This window comes from Xyrauchen texanus, chromosome 19 (assembly GCF_025860055.1).
Source record: "Xyrauchen texanus isolate HMW12.3.18 chromosome 19, RBS_HiC_50CHRs, whole genome shotgun sequence".
Taxonomy (NCBI): domain Eukaryota; kingdom Metazoa; phylum Chordata; class Actinopteri; order Cypriniformes; family Catostomidae; genus Xyrauchen; species Xyrauchen texanus.
The window spans coordinates 1,446,111-1,461,779 of record NC_068294.1 but is presented as its reverse complement, the minus strand read 5'-3'; the positions used below and the strand labels follow the sequence as shown (position 1 = coordinate 1,461,779).

The window sequence follows — 15,669 nt, the reverse complement described above, 5'->3', positions numbered from 1 at the left end:
ATATAAAATATTATTTTTACATTCAGTCTGGCATTGTTTAGCAAGCATTCTTTGTTGTATGTGTGTGTGGTATAACAAAGAAACTGTGAAAAATGCACACATCAGTACCCCTTGAATTCATACCATATATGAAACGTGTTTCTATTCCAGACAAATATGGCGCTTCAGCGTCACCATACGCCTTCCTGCAACCTTGTAGTCTGACAGCGGACATACATCAGTGAGATCCTTCTGTTCCACAAAAACTACAAGCTCTGTGCTCTCCAGCTCAAAACGCTCGAAAGTGCTCATCATACCAGGAAATGAATACTTTAGCAATGAAATTGACCTTGTCTCTCAGAATTACTATCTGAAGAACTTCAATAAAGTCTGGGAGTCCTGCAATAGACCCATAGGCTAAAATCATGCCTTTAGAGTATGTAGTTCCATAAACTGACACAGTGTTGGAAAGATGTACAGTAGTCTGACTTGGAGATACTCTTCTTATTGCATTATGTACATTTGTATGCAAAACAGGTATGGGCACTTGGGATACTCTGGCAGTACTGACCGTGGGAACTGTTGTAGTTGCATGCAGATGGTGTGCAATCATCAACTGATGCTTGGTTGCAAGAGAAAAAAGTACATTTTTGAAATTCCCTGTATGTCTTAAAACTTGTTTGAAATAACTATGTTTTCCCTTGAATCGCATCGTCCAAAGTGCAATGACATGTCCAAACACTTTAATGAGCGTTGGATAGTGCTCCAGGAAGTGGTGTTTGGGGATCAACTTAACCTGAGGAAATGCAGCAAGTAATCTAAGTCGATGCTCAGATATCTTTGCGTCAAGATATGACAAACTTGCTTCAGTTTGGGTTGGTGCTACCACAAGTTCAACTATGTCTTTAAGACACATGATTACATTCCATGCAGGATCATTCAGTGTTATCTTGTGTCCTATCATTAGTGGGAGCAGTCTGATGAGGGTCCAGTTTTCGTGGGCATTTCCTCCGATACTTTTTCGAGTGTGGAATGCAATGGGAATGGGCTGTGGACTGTCTGTCTTATCTCCCCACTTGTAAGGAAATGATTTGATTGTGCTGTTAAGCTCGTCAAGTGTGATGTACTTTTTGGCTATGAAATCACTAAAGCACAGTGCTAATTCCATGGGAATAATCCCCTCAAAAAGGTCGTGCAAAATATCAGGCGGATAGCCCTCAACCATGTGAAAATGGCTTAGTTTTGCTGTCAGTGGGCAAGGCCTTTTCACACCAAGGCAGTGGGGTAGTGAAGGGTTTGCTTGTAGAGTCTTTACATTAGAGTCTTTACACTCTTTACTTTAGAGTCTCCTTTGTCCGGTGTTGAAAAGCACCTGATCTCACTTCCTTTTCCTGAACGTCAACGTGCGCTCCTAGACAGAACCTGCAAATGTATGGTCCTGAGAAGCTTTCAACAAGACCAGCAACTGAATGTGCGCCAAGATTGTCAGCAACTACACAGTAAACGGTCCCTTTGACAGTTTTTCCAAGGACAGGAACCAAAATACCATCTTGTTCCAGTATAGCTATGTCATCCAAGAGTGGTTTGAGAACCTCTGCATAGCCAAATCTTTTAATATCAGTAGCTTTGCACAAAAGTGCAAGATACACTGAAGTTAGTGTGGACCGAAAACAGGATTGGATATTTCCCAATATCCAGTACACGCCTGTTATTTTATGTTTCCTTCTAGATGTTCCTAAAGGATTACATACCTCAAAATCATCTACATAAAGGAATATACAGATTCTCTGCTCTTCAGAATAAAAATAACTCTCTCTATAAATGGCACCATCAAGGAATGATCTGTACTGTGCAGGAAAACTTGTGTGTCCATTATCTGTGAGGAACTTCTCTCTATATCTTCATTGTTTAGAATTTGTTTCAATGATTCAAGGATCGGAACATACTGAAAACTTTTATTTTCATTTTTATCGAGAATATATTCAACTGGCTGTACAACGTTAAACCTTTGTAGAAAGTACATTCTCCTTTTGAAAGCTGACGATAGTGGGCCAGCCTTATCAAAAGCCATGCTTATGGGGCTGGATTCATTTAACTCCTCAAATAAAGATGTGACAACTGTGCTATCAATCACACAATTATTCTTCTTCAAGTGTGATTCAACGAAGTCTCTGATAATTGGTATGGATGCTGATGACACAAACTGCATTTCATCTATTAATTCATCAATACACCTGTTTGAGACATTATGCACACTTTCCAGTTTGAGCAGAAAAGAAGCTATATGGTACACAATTAAGTGCCTGTCATCCTTTTCCACAGAATGTGCACCTGAGCTGGTTCCTTCACTACCTTCATCCATATTCTCATCATGGGTGGCTCCACTGTTATCAGGTTCTAAAGTTGGTTCCTCAATTGGCTTTTCTAAATGAACACCTCTTTTAAAATCGCTCAGAATATGAGGAGTGTGCTTCCTGTGTTTGTGTGCTGTAAATGTTCCATAAATATTGGTTTGAAAATCACACCCTTCAAACACACACTCAACAGTCTCGTTACTTTTAAGGTGATGGCCAACATGTGCAAAATATTCGCTCTCTGTTGGAAACCCTTGTGTCCTACACACCAGGCATGTAAAGGACAGGACAATCTCAGGTCTTTGTGTCTGACTTTCCACATGGCATCGAGACAAATGTGAATGCAAACCACTCCAAGTTTTGAAAGAACATGGACATTCTAAGTATATGCATGGTAATGAATGACTATGGCTGAAGGTTCCATGATGGAGTCTATAATGTTTCAAAATGTCACTTCTGGTAGGTAAGTTGTCACTGCATCTTTTGCATAGCCAACTCATTTTTACCTGTGCCTACATAAATTAGAGAGGGAATGAAAGGCAAAGTAATGACATCTTAGGTAAACTTTGCGGTTACAATAGTGAAGGCACACCATTTGTTTCCAAATGTTAAGGATAAAAATTATACAAGGATGAAACCCCTCAGGTTCATGCCAAGACTATTAACCCACATAAATAATTTAAAGCAATATGTAACTTTTTGTATTAAAATGTCTACAAAAAAAACAGTTATATACTCTGAGTTGTGTACTTACATTATTCCAAGTGTTTTCAACCAGATCAAATTTGAAAGAAATCTGTCATTCTATTCAGTGTAATGGTGCATTACATTTTGTTCACCTGTCAATTATAGCATCCCCTACGTGCAAGCGTCAGTGTTGTGGTTGTCTGCTGAAGCCACATTTAATTTACTTTTTCTCCAATTTAATTTTTATGATACACTTTTTAAAGCCTGGTAGTTTTTAGTTCCCTTTCAGTCAAGAACGTCAGACGTGGGTTGCATACGCAACCAGGACGTTCTACAGTGTATTTAACTAGATTAAGTATTTTAGTCATCACATGTCAGGATCTTAAATGATCACAGACAAAAGTTGAGTAAATGTTAGTGGCAACTGACAGCTTACCAAACTGCCTCAGAGAAAGAATGACTGATAATAAGAAACTGCTCTATTTGGTGATTTTTACTGTTTGTTGTGGGGAGGAGACAGAAAGGTGATCATATCTGCCTTCTATTGGTGGTTGGTACATAAAAACGTCAAAAGAAATGTAATTGTATGGAGCCCACACTATTGTTTGCAATTTTGCCTATGTTTTACTTACCTGTGAATAGTTATAGCTGTAATTGTATCCATTCTTAAGTTTTTCTTACCTGGATGTGAAGCTTACTGCGGTCAAGCCAGCCGCCACTTCGAAATGAGCGGTCAAACTAGCCGCACCTATATTTCGTGGTGCGCGTATACACTGGTTATCCCCTACGGACAAGCGTCAGTGTTGTGGTTGTCTGCTGAAGCCACATTTAATTTACTTTTTCTCCAATTTAATTTTTATGATACACTTTTTAAAGCCTGGTAGTTTTTAGTTCCCTTTCAGTCAAGAACGTATGACAGTCAGAACTAAAACAGGTTAAATTCCTGCTAAGGCAATTTCACATGCATTCATTTATTCTGTCTGTCTGTCTGTCTGTCAGAAAGAAAGACAGAACGAAAGAAAGAAAGATTTTAGCACACCTCACAACCTGTCACTGCATGATATATTGAATTCCAAAATAAGAACCCCCCCAAAACTCATATATTACCTTTTTTGTCCATACATTCAGAAAATCATAAAAATAAAAGTCCTAGCTTCCACAGACCAGTTTCACCTCAGGTGGGGAGGACACCTTCTCAAGGTGTGAACTAAAATGTTTCAGGACATTCTGATGTTGAATTCCAAAATAAGAGCCCCCCAAAACTCGATTATTAGATGTTTTGTTTACACATTCAGAAAATCATACAAATAAAAGTCCTGGATTCCATAGACCAATTTCACCTGGGGAGGACACCTTCTCAAGGTGTGAATTTCAATGTTTCAGGACATTCTGATGTTGTCTTCCAAAATAAGAGCCCCCCAAAACTTAAATATTAGATGTTTTGTGTACACATTCAGAAAATCATAAAAATAAAAGTCCTAGCTTCCACAGACCAATTTCACCTCAGATGGAGAGGACACCTTCTCAAGGTGTGAACTACAATGTTTCAGGACATTCTGATGTTGAATTCCAAAATAAGAGCCCCTCAAACTCGAATATTAGATGTTTCGTTTACACATTCAGAAAATCATAAAAATAAAAGTCCTAGCTTCCACAGACCAATTTCACCTCATATGGAGAGGACACCTTCTCAAGGTGTGAACTACAATGTTTCAGGACATTCTGATGTTGTCTTCCAAAATAAGAGCCCCCTAAACTCGAATATTAGATGTTCCCCTTCTGTCGCTCTCTCCATGTTGTGTCAGAGAAGCGACACTAGGGGTCTCTCTTGAGCGCCGATATCCACCTCTGATCTATGAAAAAAGGCGAATGAGAGTTGGCAGTCAGTATTTGCATGTCCCGCCCCCGGACATACAGGTATTTAAGCGGCGAATACGGGAGTTCATTCAGGATTTTTCTGAGGAGCCGGAAATGGTCTGGCCTCAACAGTGGCTCGGCTCAGCGACATTGCGGGGGAGACACAACGTCTCGTTCCCTCCATCAGGGAACGGAGGTTACATACGTAACCTAGACGTTCCCCTTCTGTCGCTCTCTCCACGTTGTGTCAGAGAAGCGACACTAGGGGTCCACTTATAAAGTGCCATGCGCTGAGCCGTGTACGTCAACTGCTGATACAGGAGCGAGCAGGTATTCTTACGTGCAGGACGACCAACTGTATCAGGCTGCACGTACCCTTCCCCAATGCCCCATTTAAGCCATCAGACTCCTTATCGTTACCCTGGAGGGGGGAACAAGGTGATGGCCGGCTGGGCCTCTTTTCTCTCTATGTTTCTCGCATAGAGCAACTACGGCCGGGGCCCTTACACACATTGAGGGAAGGGGGTCTTAGCCCTTCTTTCAGGGTGGAGAAGACCCTGCGGAGGCCACACCTACCCGGCAGGGGAGGCAAAAAGTGTCAAATACATCAGATGGCCTAACTTAGGACCTATGTGGAAAAGTTGGTGCGGTGGTAGACCCAACCTCGTAGGGGGGGGTAGCGAACAGCACGGCGACCGAGGCAGCTGTAACTGCCTAAGGGAGACACGGGGGTCCGCTCGTGAGGGGACAGTACCGTGGCATTACACATAGGGGGAGTCCAAACAGGAGGCCTTACCTGTGGAGCACCTATACCAGTACAGGGTAGCTTGAGGTACCCACAGTGGCTTGGGTCGGTGAGTTCCTCCGCTGAACTGCGGACCCACGAGGGCTAGGGAGGAGTCAACCAGCGACCCGAAGATGGGATCTCCTGGGAACGGAGGCGCACTGTTTTCCCTCCGTTGAGAGAAAGGGCGCTAGGCGCAAGCGATTCACCCGGTCAGATCGTCAGCGTGCTACCGAGTTCTACGGGCTCGGACCTGAGAAAACACGGGACGATACTGACTCAACTCGGAGATTGTAGAATCTCAAAAAAGTGTTAGGTGTTGCCCAGCCCGCTGCTCTACAGATGTCTGCTAGGGAGGTGCCCCTGGCCAGTGCCCACGAGGACGCAACACCCCTGTTGGAGTGAGCTCGAACCCGCAAAGGGGGGGGCACGGCCTGGGTGTGATAAGCCAATGAAATGGCGTCGACAGCCCAGTGGGCGAACCTCTGTTTGGAGACAGCGTTCCCTTTCCGCTGTCCCCCGAAGCAGACAAAGAGCTGCTCAGAGCGTCTGGTGCTCTGTGTGCGGTCCAGATAGACCTCCTCCTGGGGCAGCACTTGCAGGTTCACTACCTGATCCTTGAAGGGTGTGGTAGGAACCTTGGGCACATAGCCTGGTCGCGGTCTTTGGATCACGTAAGTGTCTGCCGGACCGAACTCCAGGCAAGTGTCGCTAACAGAGAATGCTTGCAGGTCCCCGACCCTCTTGATGGAGGCGAGCGCGATCAGCAGGGCAGTCTTGAGAGAGAGGGCCCTGAGTCCAGCTGAATCTAGCGGCTCGAAGGGGGGTCTCTGGAGGCCCATGAGGACGACGTAGAGATCCCATGAGGGGAACAGGTTAGGCCGTGAGGGATTCAGCCTCCGGGCACCTTTTAGGAACCTGACAATGAAGTCGTGCTTACCAAGAAACTTGCCGTCTACCGTGTCGTGGTGAGCCGCGATGGCGGCGACATACACCATGAGGGTGGAGGGGGACAGCCTCCTCTCCAGCCTCTCCTGTAGAAACATGAGCACTGACCTAACCGCACACTTCTGTGGGTCTTCGGCTCGGGAAGAACACCAGTATGTGAACAGACGCCACTTTAGGGCGTAAAGATGCCTGGTCGAGGGGGCTCTGGCTTGGTTGATAGTATCTATGATGGTCGGTGGTAGGCCGGCTAGATCTTCCGCATCCCGTCCAGGGGCCAGACGTGGAGGTTCCAGAGGTCTGGGTGTGGGTGCCAGAGTGTGCCCCATCCCTGAGAAAGAATATCCTTCCACAGGGGAATTCGCCAGGGAGGGGCTGTCGTGAGGAGCGTGAGGTCCGAGAACCAAGTCCGGGTGGGCCAGTAGGGGGCCACCAGAGTGACTTGCTCTTCGTCCTCCCTGACCTTGTATAGCACCTGTGCAAGAAGGCTCACTGGGGGAAATGCGTACTTGCGCAGCCCCGCGGGCCAGCTGTGCGACAGAGCATCTGCCCCGAGGGGAGCCTCTGTCAGGGCATACTGGGAGGTAAACAGGTCTACCTGGGCCTTGCCGAACCTGTCCCAAATCAGCTAAACCGACTGGGGGTGGAGCCTCCACTCTCCGCCGGGCAAGCTCTGTCTTGACAGCGCGTCCGCTACCGCATTGAGGTTGCCGGGGATGTGAGTGGCGCGCAGTGACTTGAGTCGCTGCTGGCTCCAAAGGAGGAGACGACGGGCGAGCTGTGACATGTGGAGGGAGCGTACTCCGCCTTGGCGGTTTATGTAGGCTACCACCGTGGTGATGTCTGTCCTGACTAGGACGTGCTTGCCCCGAATTAACGGGAGAAACCTCTTCAGGGCAAGAAAAACAGCCAGCAGCTCTAGGCAGTTGATGTGCCAGCGCAGCGGGCCTCGGTTCCACCGGCCTGCTGCTGCGCGCCCGTTGCACACGGCGCCCCAACCTAGTTTGGAGGCGTCGGTTGTAACCAGAACGTTTCAGGACACCTGCTGCAAGGGTACTCCTGCCCGTAGATAGCAGAGGTCTGTCCAGGGTTTGAAGGCTTGGCGGCAGGCAGTGGTAACTTTCACGTTGTGTGCCATGCTCGTCTCGGGACTCGAGTCTGGAGCCAGTGCTTAAGTGTTCTCTTATGCATCAACCCCAGCGGCACGGCCACCGCGGAGGATGCCATATGCCCCAGGAGCTGTTGGAAACGTTTTAGAGGGACCACAGCGCCTGGCTTGAAGGAAGCGAGGCATTTCAGCACTGACTGAGCACGCTCGTTGGAGAGACGTGCTGTCATTGAGACTGAGTCTAACTCCAAACCGAGAAAAGAGATGCTCTGGACCGGGATGAGCTTGCTCTTCTCCCAGTTGACCTGAAACCCCAAACGGCTGAGGTGCTTGAGCACCTGGTCTCTGTGTGCGCATAGTAACTCTCGCGAGGGGGCCAGAATGAGCCAGTCGTCAAGGTAATTGAGTATGCGTATGCCAGCTCCTCGGAGCGGGGCAAGAGATTTCTTCACGCAGGGACTGAGCATGTTTGTCGTGCACTGCGGAAAAATGAACGCCCACGAAGGGGGGCAGAGACCTGGCAAACTGAATTGCGTAACCGAGTCGAATGGTCCGGTGCAGCCAGCGCGACGGGTTGGGCAGTGAAAGCCACGCCTCTAAGCTCCGTGCTAGGGGCACCAAGGGGACGAGTATTTTGTACGTACCCGCCGGGGCTTCGCAGCGGTGCGGAACAGGTAACACGGCGTCGAGAAGCAACGTAGCGTCCCGAGGCTCTGGTGCTGAGAATAAACTCAAAGCAATTACCTTGCTCCGCGCACCCGGCGGGGGGTGGGTTCGTGACTGAGGAGGAGGTCTGATGCTGGCGTCCTCTGGACTCGTCTGAACCGGCCGGCCGGGGAACAGTCGTGGGGCTGAGGGCGGGGGCACCGCGTCCAGGGAGCCGGGACTGTTGAGGCCTGAAAGTAGAGTGCCGTGAGAACGGCATTTGCGGGCCACATGACCCAGAGACAAAGGAAATGGCTCTTTTATTGAGAATTTGGGTACCGCAGCCCCTGTTGAGGGGTGCGGCAAATGAAAAAACACAAGATTCTCCTCCCGGCCCTCCACCGGGGGACGGAGCGGTCTTACCACCTCCGGAGCTAACTTCTTGAACTCTGGGTACGTTGTCTCAGGAGCGCCTGGGAGCCTTCCGGGTCAGTGAGGATGTTGCTCTACAGGTCCGGGAAGGGAGTACAGGGCGGCTCCGCCAGGTGGTAGGGCTTCCGGGGCATAGATGGAGCGCGACAGCCCTATCCACCTGGGGAAATCGCCGTGTACCCGTGGCGCGTTCCGTCGTCGAGGGTGGCGAGGGTGGATGAGCAGGTGGCGGTGCGATGAGTGGAGAGGGGTGCTCTCCACGAAGACGTCAGCTCATCATGCACCTCCGGGAAGAATGGGACCGGGGGGGGCGATGCTGTGAGTTGCGCTCAGCACCCAGGAAACAGTCGTCCAGCCGTGGGGATGGGGAGGATGGAGGGTTCCAATCCAAGCCCACGCTGTTGGCTGCCCGGGAAAGCATATCGGACATCTGTGCGTCGGCCTCTTCCTAGGCATGCAGGCCCGAAGGTGGCAGCCCAGAGGAGTCCTCAGCGTCAGATACCATGCCCTCCGATTCCGCGGCGAACTCGTCTGCTTCCATCGCAAGAGGGTAGGCAGACTGACTGTGAGGCGAGTCGCCGCCGCCTCGAGCGGGGACGGGAGTCAATGAGCGTGCCGGGGCGCGGGTACGTACCCGGCGGAGCTGCACCCGCTACCATCCCCGAATCGCCTCCATCGCCAGCCGCATCGTCCTCAATCCCGTGGGAAGAAGGAGTGACGCGGGGGGCAGCTGGAGTGGCTTGCTTACGGTTGTAAGCAAGCCACGACCGCAACGTTGTCATGGTCATGTTCTCGCAGTGAGAACATGAACCATCCACAAAAGCAGACTCGGTGTGACCGCTACCCAGACACACGAGACAAGCCGTCGGAAGCGGAGAGTATTCTACCGCATCCAGGAACAACACAGGGGCGGAAAAGCATCTTTATAAAGACCCGTCCTTAAAAGGACGTTCAACGCCGCTGTGTTTTGCTCTTTTAGAGGAAATTATTCTTTTATATAAAATCACTCTTTTATGAAAGAAAAGGACTCGTGAGAGTTCTTTATAATCTGCACTGTCGAAGCGCTCAGGGGCAGAAAATGCACAGCTGTGCAAACAGGAGAAAGCCGCTGTTGTGCGATATGTTGAGTGATATCGGCGCTCAAGAGAGACCCCTAGTGTCGCTTCTCTGACACAACGTGGAGAGAGCGACAGAAGGGGAAATTCTAATATTCGAGTTTTGGGGGGCTCTTATTTTGGAAGACAACATCAGAATGTCCTGAAACATTGTAGTTCACACCTTGAGAAGGTGTCCTCTCCATATGAGGTGAAATTGGTCTGTGGAAGCTTGGACTTTTATTTTTATGATTTTCTGAATGTGTAAACAAAACATCTAATATTCGAGTTTTGGGGGGGCTCTTATTTTGGAATTCAACATCAGAATGTCCTGAAACATTGTAGTTGACACCTTGAGAAGGTGTCCTTCCCATCTGAGGTGAAATTGTTCTGTGGAAGCTAGGACTTTTATTTTTATGATTTTCTGAATGTATGGACAAAACATCTAATATTCGAGTTTTGGGGGGCTCTTATTTTGGAATTCAACATCAGAATGTCCTGAAACATTGTAGTTCACACCTTGAGAATGTGTCCTCTCCACCTGAGGTGAAATTGGTCTGTGGAAGCTAGGACTTTTATTTTTATCATTTTCTGAATGTATGGACAAAAAAGGTAATATATGAGTTTTGGGGGGGGGGCTCTTATTTTGGAATTCAATATATCATGCAGTGACAGGTTGTGAGGTGTGCTAAAATCTTTCTTTCTTTCGTTCTGTCTTTCTGACAGACAGACAGACAGAATAAATGAATGCATGTGAAATTGCCTTAGCAGGAATTTAACCTGTTTTAGTTCTGACGGTCATACCGCAATAACCAGTGTATACGCGCACCGCGAAATATAGGCGCAGCTAGTTTGACCGCTCATTTCGAAGTGGCGGCTGGCTTGACCGCAGTTGAAGCTTGAAGACCCCAGGTAACTAAAGCGCTTGGGTATCTAAAGACCAGGAAAATGCATGTTAGAATAAGGTTAAAAATCAGTGCTAAATGTAGTTTATTTAAGTAATGGGTTAGAAATAATTTTAGTTTTTTTTCCCAACCAAAACTCTGTCATTAATTGACTATGCAGCATTAAAAAAAAAACGTGGATAAAATCTCTAAAATCAGACAGACTACTAAACATACATCTCTGCAGTGTAATCTGTGCATCTGCTTTAGTAATGCAAAAGTACATAATTTCTGATTCCAGAGTCCTGTCAAAGACACACGGCTACCTTGTTTTGCCTGCTGTCCATAATAAAACACCATCTTACTTTCCCTTATTTGCCCGTTCTATTGCCTGAAGGCTTGAAATTGCGACCGTTTCGATCGCATATGCTCCCGAAATTTAATCTTTGCGATCTAAAAATATAACTGAGGGCATTTGTGCAACTAATTATTGCCTACATATCTGCGTTTTTAAACACGTCCATCCTAAATGTTACAGTTGCGATGATGTTAGCAGGTGCTGCTAGAAATAAGCATTAAAACACATTGTAGGCACAACTACAGCACTTATTTAATTTCAACCGCTGTTGTCTGCCGATCGACCACACTCCCTACTGTGCAACCATCTTAGCTTGCCATGTGTGCAGGATAGCTAGCTATTACAGTCACTGATCTATATATATAACTGGATTGCTCATAGAATTCTAAACTGCCAGCAGTAGGTGAAGCTACCGGAAGTGCTCTGGCGGCCATCTTACTATTCCCTACCGACAGAGGGCATCGCGGCATGTGCAGCGTTTAACCGCGAAACAACACTCACTTAAGGATGAGGCTAAAGAGCCCACAGGTTGTAATTTATGACTATGTATATATTAAACACACATTAGTCGTTATCCCCATGTAGAGTGGGCATAACGATCATAATCTTTAATAATCAACAGTAAAAATACAACACCAAAGTGTATTAATACCCCTTTTTTAAAGCAAAGTTATCCATCTGCAGATTGTTACAGGATGCAATGTTTCTCTGCCTTCATAGTTTAAATCTGTTGATGCTCCTCGTTCATAATGTTGACAAATTATACATCTGCATAATTTGCCAACATTATTAATCATTTTTGACTAGATTATATAGTAAATGTGAACTAATTTGGGGGGGGGGGTTGCATGCACATCAACACATTTTAAAGTTGTTAATAAAAACGACTAGCTTGTGTTATATTGTAACTAGACAGTACCTCTTCAGAATAAATATAAACCAAATATAAAAATGTAGTATAGTATACACACACACACACAAATTAATTTACTTTTACTTAAAGGTGGGGTATGTGATTTGCAAAACGGCCGGCAGATTTTGAAAATACACAACTCATAAGGTCCTACCTTCTCTCCTCCAACGCTGGCCCTGACTCCACCCATTCCAAAAACATGGACGCGCAATCATGCACGAGCGAAAACTCAGATGCGCGAGAGCGAGCCAGGCTAACATAGGTTGGAGTTTCTGCATGACGTCACCATTTACCTGCTAAGACCGTCAACATGGCACAGGGGGGCATGGTACGACCGTTTGATTGACACATTTTCTGTCCAATGATTCTAGATGGTCTTGAAAATGATCGGCTGGAGTTTTTCGAGTCCTGCCCGTTCCACAGATGATTAAATTGCTTAATTTTCATTTCAGTGCTTCTAATTTACAGCCAGTAAGTGGGTTAGGAATAGGATTTCAAGTTATTTTGAAAAAATGGTCAAAAAAGAAAATCACATACCCCACCTTTAATGGAATTATCCATTTGCATTCATTTCTGGAATATGTACATACCAGCTTGTGAGCATTTAATTATTTCAACAATCCTGATCTTTTAAATCATAATTAGAAATAAGTTTATTGACATATTCACACTCAAGGAAATCATACATATTTATTTGTTCAATAACAAAAGCTTCCAAGTACATACAAAAATTGACTTAAACTGAACAATACAATAAAAATTTGCAGATATGTGGGAACAAATCTGCTAATGGATTTAACAACAATCCCACATTATTCAGCTTTCAAAAGAATGGTAGCAAGACATGCCATCAGAGCTAGTGGCAACAGTTCTCCACCGGATATCACAGTGACACTGGAGGCAGCATCTTCTGATATGCTGGCATTTCAGGCAGTGACGTTCAGCCTGAAACAGAAGACACAGAGAAAAACATCACTGTATGTCTTCCCAGCTTGTCCATGTTCAAAGAGGCTGTGGTGGGGTACATAGCATACAGTTAAAACAACTATGAAGATGATTCTGTGCACTACCTGTTTATCAGCACTCCGTGTCGAGAGCTCTTCCCAAGATGAACACACTGATCGACATGAAGTCCTGAGGTGGATTTATAAGACCGTCAGACAGCGTCCTGAAAGTCTGCAAGACAGCTGAGAGATTTCTTCAACAGCACACACTCACAAGGCCCATCTCTGTCCCCACAAAGGTTCTGGATCTCCATGGTGGTTCTGCATTCAAGGAACTTGAGGCAAATGTGTTCAACCTAGAACCATACAACAATCACATCTTCATACTCAAAGTGCATTGCAGAAAGCTGCACAAACATCAGCCTCCACTTCATTGCCAAGGAAACATGCTGCATCACACTCCAAACGGCTTAAGAAAACTCTGGGCAAGCTTGTACTGCAAAATAGAAGAAAAATTAAAAGTTTGATATAAAGATCAGGGGCCGGTTGCACCAGCTATACAAAAGTTTAAACTTAGCCTAGTTGTGGCGTAAATGAGCACGAAGTCACAATTTATGCACTACTAAATATTAAACTTCAGTACGACGTAACCCTACGTATAAACTAAATATTTACGGAAGACTCCGAGCAGGTGTAACTGATGGAATAAAAAAGCAGACTGATATTTTATGACATCAATAATCTCATGTTTTGCATAATAGGCATCAATCAAATAATTGTGATTTTGACAATTAATTGACTGTTTTAGGTGTTTCATAAATATGATGATTTATTACCATACAAACTCACTAATTCATTTATACAGATTTTTACAAGCTTGAGTCATACAATAAAATAAGGCTATGATTTCCTTTTCAGGCTTCAAAATCATATGAATGACAGTCAAATATAAAATTATAAAATGTTAAATAATTAAAATAATATCTTAATTATCAAAATATGTTTCTCAAGAGAGCTGCTCTTGTGACGTCCGTAGTGAAGGTTTGTACATCAACCGTAACAAAATCAAATTGAAGTTCATGGATTTTTAATACTTCTGTGTACAAATATGAACGCTGCTTAATAGAGCAATGCAGGTAAACGTCATAGTATGGGACGCATCACTTTATGGAGAGTTTACGACTTACTAGTTAAGACTTGCCTTAAGAACAGGTGGAGCAACCAAATTAAGCACCAACTTAGTTGCAAACTAACTAGTAGTTACGAAGCCTTGAACTTTATACCCCAACTTAAGACCTTACACACAGCTATTTACTCAACCTCATGTCCTTCCAAACCTGTATGACTTTTTCTGTGAAACACAAAAGATGACATTTAAAAAAAATGTTTTTGTCCATATAATGAATGCCATTGGTGACCAAAACAAGCTATTTTGCTCACCATTTACTTTCCTTATATGGAATACAAAATACATTTTTGGGGGTTCTGCAAAAGAAAGTCACATGGATTTGGAAGGACATGAGGTTGAGTATATGATGACAGAATTTACATATTTGGGTCAACTTTTCTATTAATATTAAATATGTTATACTATCTGAAACACAGTAATTTTATGAGACTTATACTGCATGTTGTAAAAGTATCTTCATTGCAAATAAAAAATATTTTTTACTCTGTTAAAACAGCTCTTCAGTGAAGCCAGGCTGACAACTGTCTCCTCATACAGCTTTTCCTCCTGTTGCAAACCAATTCCAGTTTTATCTAACATTCAGTGGGATGTTTATTGAAATCCAAACGGCAAACTTACCTTGTTTAACTTCAACAATATCCATGTGCTCCTTGTCAGGGCTGGACTGGAAAGAGAAATCATCCCGGGATTTTACATAACTGGCCCAAAAGTTGTTGGGGGAGAGTATTCGCTAACGCGGCGACTCGTTTAGCTTATCGCGGCCGACACTACGCCCGCTCGGTTCTACCGATGGCCAGTCCACACTGATCGGCCCCTAAGTGCGTCGGTCCACCGGAAAAATGCCCGGTAGGCCAGATTACCAGTCCAGCCCTGCTCCTCGTCTATTCCAATTGATCACTTTATAAATGATGCCCGTGAGCTGGACCGTATTCAGGCCTGCACTGCAAAAAGTACAAATCACACACAGAGAATTAATGAAAGCCCACATTATATTTATCAAATGTAACCCGTGTTGATCTGCAATTAGATATTCAACTTGACCAAAAAAGCTAACTTGGTGAGTTATACTGTTATTCATTGTGGTTATTTTCCTAAGTTAACGTTAGCTGCATAGCTAATATTCATTTATCCTAAGAAAATAACCACAATGCACGTTCAACGTAAACAAAAGCTACAAAACATAATTATGTATTCAGAATAAAAACTTTAAAGCCTGCTAAAAATATGTTTGAAAATGTCTACTGATATCTTACCTCAGTTTCTTGTTTCTATTGAAGTAACACGTCTGCCGCTGAGCGTAATGCTGCTGCAATAAAGAGTAACATAACACGCTCACATTTAGAATAAGCAGGGAAATATGAAAGTCAAAATAAATAATGAATTACATATTTAGGAAGATTGCATTGTGATGCAGTGTATGCAGACATAAAACATTGTTTTTAATGTGACTGGATAGGTAAAAATTACTCACCAAAACAGACGATTTCCCATTGAGA

General features: G+C 44.9%; 1 long non-coding RNA gene across 1 annotated transcript; it reads right to left on the bottom strand.

Moving 5' to 3' along the window:
• Positions 1 to 12,757: 12,757 nt before the first annotated feature.
• LOC127660260 (uncharacterized) lies at positions 12,758 to 15,428 on the bottom strand. The gene is made up of 3 exons (XR_007972624.1): positions 14,792 to 15,428; positions 13,111 to 13,340; positions 12,758 to 12,985 (listed from the first exon to the last, which is right to left on the bottom strand). It is a non-coding gene; the product is annotated as an uncharacterized LOC127660260 (long non-coding RNA).
• Positions 15,429 to 15,669: the final 241 nt, after the last annotated feature.